At 44.9% G+C, this 16,170-nt stretch overlaps 1 protein-coding gene across 7 annotated transcripts in view; it reads right to left on the reverse strand.

Annotated features, from left to right (window-relative positions):
* PROM1 (prominin 1) overlaps window positions 1-16,170 on the reverse strand; it is a 110,435-nt gene that overhangs the window by 80,279 nt on the left and 13,986 nt on the right. The gene's annotated exons all lie outside the window — the stretch shown is intronic.

Consider the following 16,170-nt stretch of genomic DNA (forward strand, 5'->3'; position numbering starts at 1 on the left):
TCAGGGTCTGAATATACATGGATATGGTAGTTTTTACTAACCTCCTCCCAACCAAAAATCTGAAATATATCAGAAGTGCATGTAATTGACTCCAGGATGAACATGCGAGGTCACGGTCGGCAGGGCTAACCGGACCTTGTCGTGCATCCACAGGTGCATCTCAAGTAAGGCCGAGGAGATGATCCTCCCCCTCTATGCAGCACTGGTCAGGCCACAGCTGGAGTACTGCATCCAGTTCTGGGTGCCCCATTTCAGCAGGGATGTGGACAACATGGAGAGGGTCCAGAGGAGGGCCACCCGCATGATCCAGGAAGAACAGGGCACACCCTACAATGAGAGACTGCAGGACCTGAACCTGTTCAGTCTTCACAAGAGAAGGCTGAGGGGGGACCTGGTGACAGTCTATAAACTCACTAGGGGGGGACCAGAAAGGTTTGGGAGAGGCCTTGTTTCCCCTAGCGCCCCCTGGCATAACAAGGATTTCATAGACATCAGGGCTGGAAGGGACCTCAGGAGATCATCGAGTCCAGCCCCCTGCCCAAAGGGCAGAAAGTCAGCCGGGGTCATAGGATCCCAGCAAGATAAGCATCCAATTTACTCTTGAAGGTGTTCAATGTAGGTGCTTGAACCACCTCCGCTGGCAGACTGTTCCAGACCTTGGGGGCTCGGACAGTAAAGAAATTCTTCCTTATGTCCAGCCTGAAACGGTCTTGCAGGAGTTTATGACCGTTCGACCTAGTCATCCCTTGGGGCGCTCTGGTGAACAAACGTTCCCCCAGATCCTGGTGGTCACCCCTGATAAACTTATAGGTGGCCATCAGATCACCTGAGACTGTGCTTTTCCAGGCTAAAGAGTCCTATGTCTCTCAGCCTGTCATCGTAAGACGTTTTCCTGACCTCTGATCATGCGCGTGGCTCTCCTCTGGACTCTCTCAAGCTTCTGCACATCCTTTTTGAATTGTGGAGCCCAAAACTGGACGCAGTACTCCAGCTGCGGCCTCACCAAGGCCGAGTACAAGGGGAGAATGACGTCCCGGGATTTGCTTGAGAAGCATCTATGGATGCAAGCCAGCATTTTGGTCGCTTTACTAGCCGCAGCATCGCATTGCAGGCTCGTGTTCATCTTGTGGTCAATGATGACCCCCAAGTCTCTTTCTTCTGTAGTGCTATCCAACGTAGCTATAAGGATGCTGCAGGTTTTTCCTCCCAAGGTGGAGAACCTTGCATTTTTTGGTGTTAAACACCATCAGGTTCTCGTCTGCCCATTTGCTGAGCTTGTCCAGGTCAGTCTGGATCACCCGCCTATTTTCTGGCGTGGATGCTTTGCCCCAAAGTTTGGTGTCATCGGTGAACTTGGCCAGTCCACTCCTGACTCCAATGTCCACATCATTCAACAGTATGTTGAACAGTATGGGTACAAGGACAGAGCCTTGAGGGACCCCACTGGTCACAGGGCACCACGATGAGTGACTGCCATCAATTACAACCCTCTGGGTCTGACCACGGAGCCAATTTCCCAGCCAGCGGATCGTGGTGGAGCCAAGGCCACAACTGGCCAGTTTGGCCAAGAGGTGATCATGGGATACCAAATCAAAAGCTTTTTTGAAGTCAAGATATATGACATCAATCTCTTCTCCCTCGTCCAGGTGATAGGTCACCTGGTCGTAGAAGGAAATGAGATTGGTCAAACAAGACCTACCCGCAACAAACCCCTGCTGGCTATCCCTTAGGATGTTAGCCTGGGCCAGTCCATTAAGGATGGCCTCTTTAATAAATTTGTCTAAGATCTTCCCCAGGATAGAAGTCAGGCTAATGGGCCTGTAGTTAGCCGGATCCACTCTCCTCCCTTTCTTGAAGATCGGCACCACATTGGCCTTCTTCCAGTCTTCGGGCACTGCACCAGAGCGCCAGGAGTTTTCAAAGATCCGTGCCAGGGGCTGGGCTATGACGCTCGCCAGCTCCTTGAGTACCCTGGGGTGCAGGTTGTCAGGGCCGGCTGACTTGAAGGTATCCAGCTTCTCAAGATGTTCCTTCACGAGGTCAGCATTTATGGGGGGTAGGGGATCCCCATCACCCAGATCTCCCAGTCCCATAGCAGGCATGGGCATCCCATGGGACTGATGAAAGACTGACGCAAAGTACCTATTTAATAGGTTGGCTTTTTCCTGGCTTTTGTCAGTTGTCAGTTGCCCCGTCTGGTATAGCAGGGGTCCAACGTTGCCCTTGCTTTTCCTCCGGCTCCCCACATATCTGAAAAAGGACTTTTGTTGTCCTTGATGCTCGAAGCTAGTTGGAGTTCAGTTGCAGCCTTGGCTTTCCTGGTTTGCTCCCGGACCAGTGCAGAATAATCCTCCTTGGAGGTGAATCCCATCCTCCATCCTTTGTAGGCTTTCCTTTTTAGCCGCAGGAGGTCCGCTAGGTCCCTGGAGAGCCAGGAGGGCTGCTGTGCCTTCTTGCTGCCTTTCCTCCATGTTGGAATAGTTTTAGCTTGTGCATTGAGGATCGCTTCCTTGAGAAGCAACCACTCTTCTCGAACTCCCATCTCCCTGGGGTCATGGTCCCTGAGGGCCTGACGGACAAGCCTCTTGAGCTTGTCAAAGTCGGCTTTTCTGAAGTCAAGGACTTCTGTGCTGCTGACTGACTTGCCAGCTTTACGGCAGATGGTGAAGGTGATCAGCTCGTGGTCGCTGTCACCCAGCTTCCCATCAATCACTAGGTCGCCGATTAGGTCGTCCCCCGTAGCCAGTACCAGGTCGAGCAGCGCTTTGCCTCTCGTTGGCCCATAGACTTCTTGAGTCAGGTAGAGGTCATCCACGCACGAGAGAAAGCTTTGCGACCGCTCGGATTTTGCTGAGTGATCTTCCCACGAGATGTCCAGGTAATTGAAGTCACCCATGACAACCAAGGTCCTGGAGCAAGCGGCCTCAGTCAGTTCCCGGGCGAACTCCTGGTCAAGCTCAGGACTTTGAGTGGGAGGTCTGTAGTAGACTCCCACCGTTGTGTCCCCTGTGCCGTATTCCCCATGAATTTTTACCCAGAGGGTCTCTAGCTGTCCATGCTGGTCGCCAACATCAGCTTGCAAGGACATGTAGCTTTCCTTCACATAGAGAGCTACACCCCCGCCCCTTTTGTCAACATGATCCCTCCTGTATAGCCCTCTATACCCGTGGTCCAGTCATGGGTGGAGTCCCACCAGGTCTCTGTTATCCCAATGACATCATATTTCTTTGCTCCTCCTGCTTGTTGCCCAGGCTCCTGGCATTAGTGTACAGGCAGGCAAGTGTCCCCTTGGGGGCTCTTGCCTTGCCCACAGATTGTGCCAGGGCTGGGGCAGGGGTGGGCTCCCTTAAGTGCCTTGGTCTGCTGGTTTTGCAAGGGTTGCTCAGTGGGCCAGCAGTGGGAGTAGTCCCCCCATTCCCCAGTGGGCCCAGTTTAAAGCCCGGTGGAGCAGGTCAGCCAGCCTGGCTGAGAAGAGCCTCCTCCCCGGGGGGAGAGGTGGAGGCCATCTCTTCCCAGCAGCTCGCTGCCTCTCTTGCCAAAGAGTGGGCTGTGGTCGTGGAAGCCAAAGCCTTCCCGATGACACCAGCTCCGCAGTCTTTGGTTCACTGCGTGGATCCTCCTCTCCATCCTCAGCCCATAGCCCGAGACTGGAAGGATCGACAAAAACACCACCTGAGCTCCCAGATCCCTAAGCCCCACTCCCAAATCCCTGTAGCGCCTCATGACCTGGCTGGGGGTGCTCCGAGCCGTGTCATTGGTGCCCACGTGAATAAGGAGCATGGGATAGTGGTCTGTGGACCGGAGGAGCTCTGGGATCCTCTCCGCAACTGTCTCGGATGCGGGACCCTCGGAAGCAGCAGACTTCCTGGGCTAAGGGGTCGGGGCAGCAGATTGCCCCCTCAGTCCCCCACAGGATGGAGTCTCCCACAAAAAACACTTTTCGTTTTGTCTTGGGGAGAGTGGGGGCAGTAGCTGTGGTTGAGCCTGGGTTGCCTGCAGGAGCTGGCAACTGAGCAGGGTCTGCTGGGGCTGCAAGAGGTGCGAACCTGTTGCTAAGCTCCGGTGAGGGAGGGGCCTTGGTGCGGCGGGCCTTAGGGCCCTTGACCACCTTGGTTCATGCCCCTGACTGGGCAGAGCGGGAGGTCCCAGAGTCCTCCTTAGTCCTGGAGGGAGACGGTGCTCTACCCTGCGGCTCCCGGGGGAGAAGGGCCTGGCAGCAGGAGTCTATCTCCTGCTCGCAGTCCCTGATGGCACGCAGTCTCTGGACTGTGGCCTGGAGCTCCTCCAGTTGGCGCACCAGAGACCCCAGTAGGGAACAGACCCCGCAAGGGGAGGTGGCTATGCTCCCGGGCCCCAGAGCCTGAAAAAGGGACAGGCAGCCCCCGCAGCCAAAAGCCAGGGGCTCCATCTGCGTGGAGCCCGGAACCATGGGCTCCGTCTGCGTGGCCGTCTCTGATGTGCCCAATGGGAGGGCTGCAGAGCCCGAGGGGACCCGAGGTGTGCAGCGCGTGCCCATCCATGTCATGCCTCTGATAGGCTGGCTACGGCTGGGACTGACTACTCTGGGGGTTCGAAGGCAGGGTCTCGTGCCCTCCCACGCCCTCTCCTGTGCGAACTCCACGCTAACTCAAGCACCTGTTTACACAGCCTGTTCGCGTGGCTCCCTGGGGGGTTGGGCAAGTAGGGGCCTGGGCAGGGGCTTGACCCGGCCCGGCTCCACGCAGCCGCCTCCTCCCTACCTCTGGCTGTGCTGGGGGTCAGCAGGGGGCTCTGCGGTTGCTGAGGGGGTGTCTGGGGGGCTTCGGGGGAGCGGGGGCGCAGCGGGCTTTCACCCACACATCTCTCACCGCTCCAGAGCCTAACTGAGCTTTTTTTTTCCTTGTTTGGTGGGCCCTTTTAAACTGCGCGCATGCGCAGTGGGCTTGCCGTTGGGGAAAGCTGATTTCTCAGGCCGGGGGGGCCCTGCCCGGGATTTGGGGGGGCCCTGCCCTACAGGAGGGGGACTGGTGAGTACCCTCTCCTTCTCTTCTCTCTCCCTGGGGGGCTGGGCCAAGTAGGGGCGTGGGCGGGGGCTTGACCCGGCCCGGCTCCATGCAGCTGTGTCCTCCCAGGGAGCGAGGAGTTAACCCCTTCCCACCACGCGCCCACTTACCTCCGGCTGTGCCGGGGGTCGGCAGGGGGCTCTGCAGCTGCTGAGGGGGCGTCTGGGGGGCTTCGGGGGAGCGGGGGCGCAGTTAGGCTCCGGAGTGGTGAGAGATGCGCGGGTGATAATGGCCATAAGTTGTTGGAGAGTAGGTTTAAATTAGACATCTGTAAGAACTACTTCACAGCCAGGGCAGCTAGGATCTGGTACCAACTTCCAAGGGAAGTGATGCTGGCTCCTACCCTGGGGGTCTTTAAGAAGAGGCTTGATGCCTACCTGGCTGAAGTCATTTGACCCCAGTTTTTCTCCTGCCCAGGCCGGGGGGGGGGGGGAGGGGGGGTCAGACTTGAAGATCTACAAGGTCCCTTCTGACCCTACTTCTATGATTATTTGTATTTGCACCAATTCAAACTTTTAATACTGTACATGATCCTTTTTTGTATAGCTCACGTTAAGACATTACAAAAATTTATCGGAAGTATCTTTACGACTGGAATGAGGCAGCTATGACAACAGCATGAAAAATGTTTGCTTATTAGGCTATTGTTGGGATCTAATTTTCTTGAGATGGACCATTGTGCCCCCTGATGGAGATGGAATCTCAGAAGCCTAGGAGGAACTCCTTTATTTACAAAACAGTGTACTAGCATTACACAGAACATGAACTATCCTCTTTGATATATGCAGTGTGTAAGAGGGCTAACTGGGGGTTTGGATTCCATCATGGAGGCCAGGTTTCTATAAATTAGGCACCGGGGGGGGTCTTATAGATGTGCAGGGAGCTGGCTCCCACGCACTGGAAATCCAGCACATTGGAGCAGTCTTGATTAATCGAATGTGCTGGAGCATGGAAATAAATGTGCTCCAGCAGACTCTGGCATCACGTGCATCAGGATCCCCATGCTGAAAAATAGTGGCAGGGCATTTTGAACTAAAGCTCATTCGATGAGCTTCAGTTCAAAGCACCCCGCTGCCATTTTTCAGTGCGGGCGGTGATGCAACTGCACGTGATGCTCGGGTGCTTTTAATTAGCATGGCTCACTAATTAAAGTGTCCCCCTCCTCATACCTCCTGGAGTACATGTAAGTGCCGAGTTTGTGGCCTTCTAAGCCCATTACTCACTTTAGCCCTCAATTACTTAAGTTCTGATCCCGTGTCTGGTTCTGTGCAGACAGCAGCACTCTGCCCATGGGAAGCCCAAGTGATGTTGGTAGTAAGCAAGCCCTGCAGAACATGCTATATGATAAAAACACTCAGATTACAGTAGAACCCCAAATGTTCAAAGCCCTAGTAAAGATAGCCTCGGCAATGAAAGTATACATTCCAAAATAAAAGCATGGATGAACCTTGCACTTTTGATCTCTACTGCTGTTGGCCAGATGGAATACTGCTCTTGAGACTGTCCCAGTCTACTGGCTTGTGCTTCACTGACACCAAACCTAAAAACACGGCTATGGAGGTGCCCCCAGTGCGCCCCTCCCCACTGCTCTCCAGATCCGTTTCCAGCATGCTTGGAAGAAGCAACAGGGGAGTTCTCAAGGCAGCTTCACCACCTTATTTTCAGGCCTGGTATGTGCAGAGCAAGAGCAGATGGACAGGGCCATGCTCAAGAGACCACTGCAGAAGCAGTGTAGATGACAGGTGGGCCTGAGAAGAGGCCCGAAGAGTGAGACTGAACCCACTGTGTTTGTACTCTAGTTTTACTCACTTAACAATTCAAAATTTGCAGGGCTAACAAATTCCACCCACAGCGTTTACCAGTACATATTATAAACAAGTTGTCCACATACTTAAAAAGAGTGGATGCCTCACTGAAGAGTTTAATCTTCCTCATCCAAACCCTCCTAAACCCATGTGTTCACTTTTTCTGGTTTTAGGACATTTTTCAGGTGCTGAAAATATCAGCCTTTAATTAAAAACCAAAACCATGAGGCCATCTTAAAACTTTGAAAAAAAGTTGCCATTTCATGAACATAGTAATCAGCGTTCAAAAGAATATGCATTACTAAAATGCACTAGTAAGAACATGCATGTCCATCACACTAAGAGATAAATAAATAAATGAAAAACAATAAAAAAAAATATTGTACATTTTTAATGGTGGACAGCGTGGCTTAGAACCCTGACTACGGGAACTAGTGTACAAAAAAAGTAACGCTGCATCTTTAAGCTACAGGATGCACTTCGCTTTTGTCATGTCATCTAGTTCTCTTGCTCAAAAGCATTCATACTTTTAAAACAGACAACAGTGACTTATCTTCTATCTGTGGTAACTATCGTATTTACTTGAATGGAAGACAAGGTCCCCTCCAGTGAACATGGGAGTGAAAAAAGCCTCATCTTAGATTTGAGAATTGGCCAGTGCAGAGAAGGGGGGCACATGATGGAGAGATCACAAGGGAGAAAATGTGGTGACACTGCAGTGGAGACCCACAATGTGTGGCTTGAGGGGTACATGGGGAAGACCACACATGCTGCCTCCCCAGCCGCTTGCCCCTTTCACTGCTTATCTTCTGCTCCAGCCCTGATCCAGCCAGGCCCAGAACTTTCACCACCAACTCTTTCCGGCTGGGCTGGGCTGGGCTTGGCTTGGCTGCCACCACTGATTGCTCCAGAGCTGGAGCCAGAGCTGCATAAAAAGTAAGTAGCAAAGGGAGGCAACTGGGGGAAGGAGGCAGATGGCAGAACAAGAGACAGCAGGGCAGAGGGGCAACAGGCAAGAGAGAAAGGGTCTAGCCACCTACCCCTTCCCACCACTGTTTTCCCTGCCATATCTTGGGTCATCTTAAATTCATAGTCAACTTGAATTTGCATAAATGTGGTAGTTAAATCACACTATACACACACACACTCCTAGAAGGGAAAAATCTATATATACTGTGTAGCTTTAACATAGATATGTGAAAGATTCAAAGTTATAAAAATAAATCTTAAACATTTTGTACATTTGTGTTTGTGCCAACAGTCTTTAATATCCTTTTAACTCAAAGTAAGACAACTGCTTCCTTGTGGGTTGTTGTTGTTTTGTTTAATCTGTTCAGGCTCTCAAGGGACATAGTAAGTTAGGAAAAAATCATTAAAAATGTATCAAAAGGTAACCTGTTAATGTCTGAACATGATACAAAGAACTTAAAGGAAAAGTAAAAAACAATGTCTAAGAGAAAGGAGGAAATTTCACCCTTCAGTCAATAAAAAAAAAAGGCTGTCAAACTATAAATCCATGTTATTGCACAACTGCTGGAATAACTAAGTGAATTAGTGTAACCAGATTAGCATGCAACCAGGATTAATCAGAAACTGATATTTTGGCTGAAAAAGTGTGACTTGCTTAGAGACAAGTCCGTTACTGAACAGCATTACTGTTGTACAGCTGTTGTGGGTGTTTTCTTAAATACGATGGCTTAGAGATTCGTTAAAAAGATTAGGAGGCCAGGTAGACTTTGCCTATATTACGTGGGTTAGGTCTTGTTAATAATAGGAGGCGAGGCAAAAGTAGTCCACCTTTTCTTCTAAAGGTTTACAGCAAGCTGTTAACAACTATTGTTCACGTAGCTTACAATCCAGATTCAGCTGGTTCTAAAAGTTACAATATGAATAATAATTAATATAAAAAGCAACTAACGTGACTTAATTTAAGTCATTTAGATGCAGTTGGAAAAATGTTACTCACATCTGGACAGTATCTTACAGGACACTAAAGAGAATAAAGATACAATACTATGTAGGTGAGCAAGTATATAAACAAGAAACTTAACAGAGGATTAGGATGGAGCACATCGGTGACGGGGATTAAAGAGATTGTCACTGATGGGCCATGGAAGACTGAGAGCCAAACTGATGATCAGTTGAGAGGTATGAGCTCCCACAAAATATAAAATATGCAAAGTACATGTCAAAACAGAAGAACCATCTTCTAAGGTACTTTCTTTTAATTGAGTCCAATGACATCACCACATAAAAAGAATGGTGCAGAGTAAGTGACTGAGGTGAAACCTACCTATACTTTAATCTAGATTCTACTAATACAAGATACTGTACCAGATTTTTTCCAAAAGTCTCAATTAAATTTTAACATTTCAGAAGTATTTAATAGTTGCCAATTACAGTTTTATAAAAAGAAAACTAAAAGGATAAGCATCACATTGTGCATGTTCTGGGACAACTGTTGCTTGCTGGAGTCAGAAAGCCAAAACTGAGACTGACACAGATTTAAAACAAAAACCTCTCCCTCAAATCTGGTTCTGCAGATTACTTCAATGAATCTCTCTCTTTTACCCCCAAGTGCTGTTGAAGATCCAAGGTTGCATGGTCATTTTCCAGTGCTTCCAACCCACAATTTTTTTAGTCTGGGTGCTGTTTACAGATATTATTAAACCAACTTTCTGAAGACCCTGAGGAATTTTGTGAAAAGAAAATTCACATGCACAGTAGGGTTGAAAACAACCCAAATTTGCTTCATTATGATAATAACTAATTTGATTATTTTTCACTTGGATATCTGCAATCCTGTTGAAAAGACAGATTCCTTCTTTCAATAATCTAGAAGTCAGTGTCTAGAAGAAGTGTTAATGTTTGCCAATGTGTTCCCCTGTAATAGCTGTTACCAGGTAACATGCATTTAAAAAAAAAAAGAAGAAAGAAAGAAAAAAATCCCTTCCGTCAAGAAATCTGAACAATCAGTTTGGAATTGCAACCGAGGTATCATTAGTTTATCCACATAGGGCATTTTACATGTGCTCCGGGGGGGGGAGGCTTTAGTTAGAGCGGCTCTGAGAACCACTCTAATCAAAGCACCACAGGGTTTTGTGTATTAGTACCCCACGCTCCAAAAATGGTGGTGGGGATGCTTGAACTAAAGCTTGTTCGCAGAGTTTTAGCTGAAACACCCCCACCACCATTTTGAAGCATGGGGACACTGATACACAAGATACAGAGGCTGACCGGAACATAGCAACTGCCACACTCCAGCAGACTCAATTAATTGAGTAATTACAGCACATCAGAGCAGCATTGCAGCACGTGTGCAGGCCCCCATAAAAGTACAGAAACAAATTAAGACTGAAGCATTTTATTTTCAGAAAGGTTCTGCTGTTATATATGTTGTGTAAGAAGAGTATTAGCTTTCTAGGATAAAATGAACAGGAGGGTGGGCGCATATGTGTATTGGTGGGAAAGGGAGAATTTATTAGGCTGGCTCTCTATTTTTAACTATAAAGGTATATAATCTGAAGGAGGAAGCAAGCTTCCTCCCTCAATCTACTTATTTTTTGTGCTATCACCTAATTCCAGTCTTTAAATCCCTTTCATGCAGTAGGTAAACTGAATGTCAAATCAATATACTGTATATTACTCTATTTTACCACATTCTAACCACATTACATTACTGCTGTGTGTCAGGGGTAACTTGCATCAACACCAGAATTATTCCAGACTCGCATGCAGGATGCATGCACTTCCACAGCTAGCAAGATAAAGAACTGCCTATTAGACATGGACTTCAGGACTGTGAGCAGTTAAGCTAAGTACAGACATTCAGGGTCATTAGGGGAGATTAAATCAATTCAAAATGGCTGCCCAATATCAGGTAAGTCAGGATGGGGGGTAGCTGAAGGCTAGGGGTTCAGCAGGCTGGAGGGGATCAGGGGTCTCCTGGGGGATGGGGGCCAGGTGCAACCCACAGGTGGGGTAGAGATGGGATGGGGGCTGAGAAAGCTGGCAGGGGTGGGGGCTAGGGGGAGCAAAAAAACAGACTAGTGTAGGGAGGATGAAAAGAGCAGCCCTGGGCTAGGGCCAGTAGCTGGGTTTTCCCAGCCCTGGGGCTGCACAGGGGAAGTGGATGAAAGTTACATGCACCGGTTTGATCTAAATGGACTAAGTCTGATACTACACAGATCCAGGTTTATCTTAAACTGGGTTCTGCAATTTTTAGACTGGTCTGTGTACGTGGAACTTCTGTAGCTACAGGTTTAGACTGATTGCTAGTCATGAGATCAGGTCTGCCAGGTGGGCACCAGGGCAAGCTGGGTTTAAAATCAGGCAGCCATTTTGAACCCAATTTAATCTCTCCAAGGGTCTGTACTTAGTCTTAGTCTTAGAGACACAAGAGAGACTCACAAATGTTATTCTGGGTGACTTAATCAATGACTGTATAGCTGCAGCCATCACCATAAGCTTTGGAGCCAGTTTAAGGGTACATGTCAAGGTGACCCACTGAGCAGCTGCTTCCATTTCATACTCATCTTTCTCTTGTCTATCTTACGCAAACAAAATCTAATTTTATCTATAAAAGGTGATGGCATAGTGAAGACTTAAGTTAAGTATAATTATTGATTGGCTGGAAAAAAAAGGGAGCTTGAATTAAGATCTCGGAAAAGGTAGAGTAAGATACAGAATAATAATCAAGGCCAAACTAGGTTGCAGCTGTCCTTTTCACACATTTCTGACAAGGACAGTCATATTAGCCATTAGGGACTCAGGGATACCTATTACAGGCTGCAATAATACTAGAATTTTAAACACATTCTAAAGGCCCCCAGCAGAAAAGCCACCCTTTGGTTCAGAAGCTGCTCAGTTTTATTTACTGGATAGCTATAAACCTTTGTAGTCAAATAGCAAAATGTTTTATGTAATACAATTCTACATGTTTTACATACATATAAATGTATATGTCTGTAATTTTTGCTGCAGAACAGGGAGAGGGAAGGGATAAAACATGGCTCTCACACTTGAAAGGAATTGAGGAGAGGAGCATCCACACAACTATGATATTTGGAGAAGTAATTTCTCCCCCTGTATCTCCCCTAGACTGAGACAAAGTAAAATAAAACAGTCAGCTGATGAATTCTGTAACAATATTCACGTGATCCAAGTCTTATTTTGGAAAGGTCCATAGATTTCAAGGACAAAACTGAACTTTCAGATGTATATAGCTGGTTTCAACTCCCATGTCAAGATCTCCTAAATGATTACATCTTCTATTAATACCACTTCAAATAAGACTGGCTTATATAGAGTCAAATAGCATATTTTGCCTAGTTACCTGAAATCACAGCAAGAATAAATGTTTATTAAACTACCTGCATTTTACACATGCAAATAGTAAATCAGTCTTCATAGGATTAGGAGTCCTATTTTAAAATATGCATCATTGCTTTCTTTGCTTACCATAATCAGTTGCAGGAGACATCATTAATAAGAAGAACTTAGCTAGAGATGGACAACCAATAATTACAAAAGGTAAAAGACATGATGTCACACTCTTTGCAACATCAGAATTCTTTTGAGTTTTCAGTTATGATGGTGATAGGCAAAAAGAATTTGCTTTACAGTCCTAAATACAGGAACACACGATTTCTTTTTTTTTTTTTAAAAAGTCATGTGGTTTTCCGAATTCTAAGCAATTACTAACATTTGCTGCCCCCCTTACCACTTGCATTCCTCATTTGAGCCATTTTAACTTGTGTTTAGCTAATTTACTTACAATTGTATAGGTACTACATAGTAAAAATTAATCCCAGGTCATACATGAACATTACTTAATGTTCATGTTCAGAAAAAAAAAAAACCCCTTTCAATTAATCAAAGCAATGCGTTTGCCAGGCACATACAATTTACCAACAGGGTGAGTGCCTCTGATGTGATCTATCATTGCTACTTCCAGCTGCTACTGATTATGAAAACTAGGCTGGAGTGTCTTGCCTGATGTGAATTTTAACTTCTCATGTGACAAGATCCTGGTCTAACTAAAAACCTCTTTCATGTTGCCTGACAAGTTCAGGATTCAAAAAGTACTATACTGTACCTGGAAAACAAAATATTGCCTCTCTCCCACCATGGGAAGAAACAGTTTTAAATATATCAACCTATACCATGTCCAATACACGCATAAATTTGACAGTTTACTTCTGTGTTTAAAATGTCATTCTAGTCCCAGTAGCAACCAAAGATTCTGAACACTGCAGATCCTGCAACCAGAAGTTGGAACATGGCAGTCTTGTACTAAGGATGTAGTCCACCTGTGCTGCCCTACCAGTAACATCAGTACAGGCAGTACAGTATAAGCTTTATTATACTGAAATCTGAAGTGAGCATAATTCCCGTATCCAGCTCCTCATTTCCTCTTTGTACATTAGCTACAAGATCCAAATTGTGAAGCTGAAGATTTGTTATGTGCAACCTGCTGGCAAACAAATCCCTGATTAACAACATTTTATTGCAACCAACAACTGGTTTCCATGGGAGCAAAGACAAAGCTACATTAAGATATTCACAGCACTCAGAGGATCAAATTGACTACAAGTTCACATATAAACTACCAGGTGGTATAAACCATGCTCCCATCATTACTGAAGTACATTTAATCCATTAAGTGTTTCACCTTGCAACAACTACAGAGATGAAAAGAAAAACCCACTAGATTAGTTGCTTAGACCTTGTTTTAGTTAGATAATACAAATGACAGAGAATTAACATTTATTATAGCATTAAATACTGTTACTAACATAAAGAGAGATAATACTACCTAACTCATGCACAGTTTACAAAGGAAGCAAACACTGTTATTCTCACTGTATAACCTTAGAAGCAGCAGCACAGCAAAGCGAAAGGATTTACCCAAGGTGACCCATTAGGTCAGCCGCTAAACTGGGAATAGCGCCCAGCTGCCTCGGTATTCTGCCCACTGAGTACCCTCCCTTCCTGCAAGATAGTTATACAATTTATGCTGAAGGAGAAGCACTGCTCATTTGCAACAGTGCAATGTCCAACAGAGTCAAGAGGACTAGTTGGATGGAATTGACAGCAGAATGTTTAACATCGATACCAATACATTTGTTTTAAAAACAAAAGGATAATTTCTTGTCATACAGCAGGAACACAGTATTATTTTTTTTAACTCAAAGGCCTAAAACAGTGCTGAGGAGGGCTACAATTCCCTTCCTTAATTCTGTTAAATTGAATAGTAAGAGATACATCTGATCACATAATTTTATATTAACATAAATGTAAGATTTTTAATATTATGATTTGTAGCCTTTCATCATGGGAAACTGTACTATAAATTAGTATTAGAGAGGATAAGATAATGTATTTAGGTTTTCAGTAATAATCAAAATAAGAACTAGCCAGAAATGGTAACGTATCTTAAACAGTGAAACAAGATGCATCCAAGGTTTTATGCTGCCACTAAGAGCATATCATAATATATAGTATCCACATATTCTGGTGGTATCTTGGTCATAATATCCAAGCTAGTGTAACATATTTCTATATTTTATCCAGATCCCACTGATCACAACAGTGGTTAAAACTGCTCTGGAATTAAATGTCAGGTGGGGGGTTTTCCCCTTTAAACATGTACGCTAGATTTTTTTCTGCTGCTAGGGTTTCTCTCTCTCTCTCTCCTTCTACCAATTCTCCTAACTAAATCCTTCCCACATTTAACTTACAGATCTTCTATTCTGAGGTATCAGCAACTCTTCAGACTGACATACATTACTTAAAAAATAAATTCTCCCCAGAAACATAACATTTCACTGTCTCTTGTCCTGAAGCATAAAACTGACATTAACTTTTTTCCTAATCGCTTACTTCTGACTAAAAGCAGACTACATGTGCAGTGGCTGTCTGCAACATTTTCCCTTGTGCTTGAACATTACTGCAAACTTATAAATGCTGTAACGCAGTAAGGATACGCATGCATGGTTACATAGTTGGAAAGCTTATTTTTATAAACAAGGAGTCGTAAGATATTAAAAAAAGTCCTTTCCTAGGATTAGGTCATATACTACAGGTGAAGAGAAAGATCAAATATAGAAGTGGATCCCATTTTAAATTTTGCTCTCTGTTCCTCAAAAGATATTAAAATGGCTCTTTCTGTAAGTATTGCTTATAAAGCAAAAATGTACTTCCTTGTTTTCGTGCATGTGTGAGAGTGTGTGTGTAATACACACCCCCCCAATGTAAAGTGTGCATAGCCTAGATTTAAACTGTTCTGAAGCTGCAGCCTAATTAGTAGCAACAAAGTTCTGAGTTAACAAACACACTTGTGTAAAGTTGCATGTGCACTTTAAGATTATCTTTGCATTTCATCTCTTGATTAGACCGAACTCTATTTCAGTGCCAGTTTTAAAATAATTGTTAAAAAGTAACCACACCATTAGCCCACTGTACATGGAAATAAAATAGCATATGGTAAAAGAGATTATAGGATTAACTAATTACACAATATGACTCAGAAATCCACGTGATCCTTCAAATCTGTGTTTTGCAGTGAGATGCGCACGAGTAGGGAAGGGAAAAAGGATTTCACATAACGTCAATATAAGAAGCATTTTTAATAACTGATTTTAAATTATCTACTGCGGGGATCTAAAACATATATTAAATACAAACACATAAATACACTTGCCCTCTGTGGGGCTAATCCTGTAAACAATTTTTGAGCTGTGTAGTATTATGAACAGTCCCCAAAAGGATTACAAAAAATGGTTGTAAACTGTATTCCTAGTAATAAGGGTTTATAGGATAAGGCCTCATAAAATTAAATCCTGCACTTACGTTTAAGGAACGATTCCTATTTTCACACGAATAATCTTACTAGTCTCAATTTAATGGTTTGTATGATAAAAAAATACTGCAAGTTGAAAGGTAAATACTGTGTTGGACCCCAGTCAGTATCTCACAGATGGAGTTAAAATGGAAAGTTAACGTGTTCTTTAATACTTGTTCAGAAAAAAATTAGATTAATTGAAGTCTACTTTTTAAAAGTATCTGCTACATTCGAAAACAGTTGGTCTACATTTATGCAAAGTTACAATTACAGTGGCCAGAATAATTAGAAGCAACTCTGAAAGCAAATAAAATATAAAAATTTCTCACATTCAGAATTCAAAATATAGATATATATTCAGAATTTCAGCCCATTGTGGATTGTAATGCTGTGTTTGTACAAGTTCCACTTACATTTAACATCTGAAATAGGCTGTTGAAAAAGTAAAATATTAAAAACAGATCCACAAACTCTAAGA

Source organism: Crocodylus siamensis, chromosome 2 (genome assembly GCF_052110815.1).
Source record: "Crocodylus siamensis isolate JL-2025a chromosome 2, ASM5211081v1, whole genome shotgun sequence".
Taxonomy (NCBI): domain Eukaryota; kingdom Metazoa; phylum Chordata; order Crocodylia; family Crocodylidae; genus Crocodylus; species Crocodylus siamensis.